Genomic DNA, 3,045 nt, shown 5'->3' with positions numbered 1-3,045 from the left:
TTAGGGTTAGGGTTAGGGTTAGGGTTAGGGTTAGGGTTAGGGTTAGGGTTAGGGTTAGGGTTAGGGTTAGGGTTAGGGTTAGGGTTAGGGTTAGGGTTAGGGTTAGGGTTAGGGTTAGGGTTAGGGTTAGGGTTAGGGTTAGGGTTAGGGTTAGGGTTAGGGTTAGGGTTAGGGTTAGGGTTAGGGTTAGGGTTAGGGTTAGGGTTAGGGTTAGGGTTAGGGTTAGGGTTAGGGTTAGGGTTAGGGTTAGGGTTAGGGTTAGGGTTAGGGTTAGGGTTAGGGTTAGGGTTAGGGTTAGGGTTAGGGTTAGGGTTAGGGTTAGGGTTAGGGTTAGGGTTAGGGTTAGGGTTAGGGTTAGGGTTAGGGTTAGGGTTAGGGTTAGGGTTAGGGTTAGGGTTAGGGTTAGGGTTAGGGTTAGGGTTAGGGTTAGGGTTAGGGTTAGGGTTAGGGTTAGGGTTAGGGTTAGGGTTAGGGTTAGGGTTAGGGTTAGGGTTAGGGTTAGGGTTAGGGTTAGGGTTAGGGTTAGGGTTAGGGTTAGGGTTAGGGTTAGGGTTAGGGTTAGGGTTAGGGTTAGGGTTAGGGTTAGGGTTAGGGTTAGGGTTAGGGTTAGGGTTAGGGTTAGGGTTAGGGTTAGGGTTAGGGTTAGGGTTAGGGTTAGGGTTAGGGTTAGGGTTAGGGTTAGGGTTAGGGTTAGGGTTAGGGTTAGGGTTAGGGTTAGGGTTAGGGTTAGGGTTAGGGTTAGGGTTAGGGTTAGGGTTAGGGTTAGGGTTAGGGTTAGGGTTAGGGTTAGGGTTAGGGTTAGGGTTAGGGTTAGGGTTAGGGTTAGGGTTAGGGTTAGGGTTAGGGTTAGGGTTAGGGTTAGGGTTAGGGTTAGGGTTAGGGTTAGGGTTAGGGTTAGGGTTAGGGTTAGGGTTAGGGTTAGGGTTAGGGTTAGGGTTAGGGTTAGGGTTAGGGTTAGGGTTAGGGTTAGGGTTAGGGTTAGGGTTAGGGTTAGGGTTAGGGTTAGGGTTAGGGTTAGGGTTAGGGTTAGGGTTAGGGTTAGGGTTAGGGTTAGGGTTAGGGTTAGGGTTAGGGTTAGGGTTAGGGTTAGGGTTAGGGTTAGGGTTAGGGTTAGGGTTAGGGTTAGGGTTAGGGTTAGGGTTAGGGTTAGGGTTAGGGTTAGGGTTAGGGTTAGGGTTAGGGTTAGGGTTAGGGTTAGGGTTAGGGTTAGGGTTAGGGTTAGGGTTAGGGTTAGGGTTAGGGTTAGGGTTAGGGTTAGGGTTAGGGTTAGGGTTAGGGTTAGGGTTAGGGTTAGGGTTAGGGTTAGGGTTAGGGTTAGGGTTAGGGTTAGGGTTAGGGTTAGGGTTAGGGTTAGGGTTAGGGTTAGGGTTAGGGTTAGGGTTAGGGTTAGGGTTAGGGTTAGGGTTAGGGTTAGGGTTAGGGTTAGGGTTAGGGTTAGGGTTAGGGTTAGGGTTAGGGTTAGGGTTAGGGTTAGGGTTAGGGTTAGGGTTAGGGTTAGGGTTAGGGTTAGGGTTAGGGTTAGGGTTAGGGTTAGGGTTAGGGTTAGGGTTAGGGTTAGGGTTAGGGTTAGGGTTAGGGTTAGGGTTAGGGTTAGGGTTAGGGTTAGGGTTAGGGTTAGGGTTAGGGTTAGGGTTAGGGTTAGGGTTAGGGTTAGGGTTAGGGTTAGGGTTAGGGTTAGGGTTAGGGTTAGGGTTAGGGTTAGGGTTAGGGTTAGGGTTAGGGTTAGGGTTAGGGTTAGGGTTAGGGTTAGGGTTAGGGTTAGGGTTAGGGTTAGGGTTAGGGTTAGGGTTAGGGTTAGGGTTAGGGTTAGGGTTAGGGTTAGGGTTAGGGTTAGGGTTAGGGTTAGGGTTAGGGTTAGGGTTAGGGTTAGGGTTAGGGTTAGGGTTAGGGTTAGGGTTAGGGTTAGGGTTAGGGTTAGGGTTAGGGTTAGGGTTAGGGTTAGGGTTAGGGTTAGGGTTAGGGTTAGGGTTAGGGTTAGGGTTAGGGTTAGGGTTAGGGTTAGGGTTAGGGTTAGGGTTAGGGTTAGGGTTAGGGTTAGGGTTAGGGTTAGGGTTAGGGTTAGGGTTAGGGTTAGGGTTAGGGTTAGGGTTAGGGTTAGGGTTAGGGTTAGGGTTAGGGTTAGGGTTAGGGTTAGGGTTAGGGTTAGGGTTAGGGTTAGGGTTAGGGTTAGGGTTAGGGTTAGGGTTAGGGTTAGGGTTAGGGTTAGGGTTAGGGTTAGGGTTAGGGTTAGGGTTAGGGTTAGGGTTAGGGTTAGGGTTAGGGTTAGGGTTAGGGTTAGGGTTAGGGTTAGGGTTAGGGTTAGGGTTAGGGTTAGGGTTAGGGTTAGGGTTAGGGTTAGGGTTAGGGTTAGGGTTAGGGTTAGGGTTAGGGTTAGGGTTAGGGTTAGGGTTAGGGTTAGGGTTAGGGTTAGGGTTAGGGTTAGGGTTAGGGTTAGGGTTAGGGTTAGGGTTAGGGTTAGGGTTAGGGTTAGGGTTAGGGTTAGGGTTAGGGTTAGGGTTAGGGTTAGGGTTAGGGTTAGGGTTAGGGTTAGGGTTAGGGTTAGGGTTAGGGTTAGGGTTAGGGTTAGGGTTAGGGTTAGGGTTAGGGTTAGGGTTAGGGTTAGGGTTAGGGTTAGGGTTAGGGTTAGGGTTAGGGTTAGGGTTAGGGTTAGGGTTAGGGTTAGGGTTAGGGTTAGGGTTAGGGTTAGGGTTAGGGTTAGGGTTAGGGTTAGGGTTAGGGTTAGGGTTAGGGTTAGGGTTAGGGTTAGGGTTAGGGTTAGGGTTAGGGTTAGGGTTAGGGTTAGGGTTAGGGTTAGGGTTAGGGTTAGGGTTAGGGTTAGGGTTAGGGTTAGGGTTAGGGTTAGGGTTAGGGTTAGGGTTAGGGTTAGGGTTAGGGTTAGGGTTAGGGTTAGGGTTAGGGTTAGGGTTAGGGTTAGGGTTAGGGTTAGGGTTAGGGTTAGGGTTAGGGTTAGGGTTAGGGTTAGGGTTAGGGTTAGGGTTAGGGTTAGGGTTAGGGTTAGGGTTAGGGTTAGGGTTAGGGTTAGGGTTAGGGTTAGGGTTAGGGTTA

Source organism: Caretta caretta, chromosome 23, assembly GCF_965140235.1.
Source record: "Caretta caretta isolate rCarCar2 chromosome 23, rCarCar1.hap1, whole genome shotgun sequence".
Lineage (NCBI taxonomy): Eukaryota > Metazoa > Chordata > Testudines > Cheloniidae > Caretta > Caretta caretta.
The sequence above is the reverse complement of the archived record's forward strand: the minus strand, read 5'-3'. Positions refer to the sequence as shown.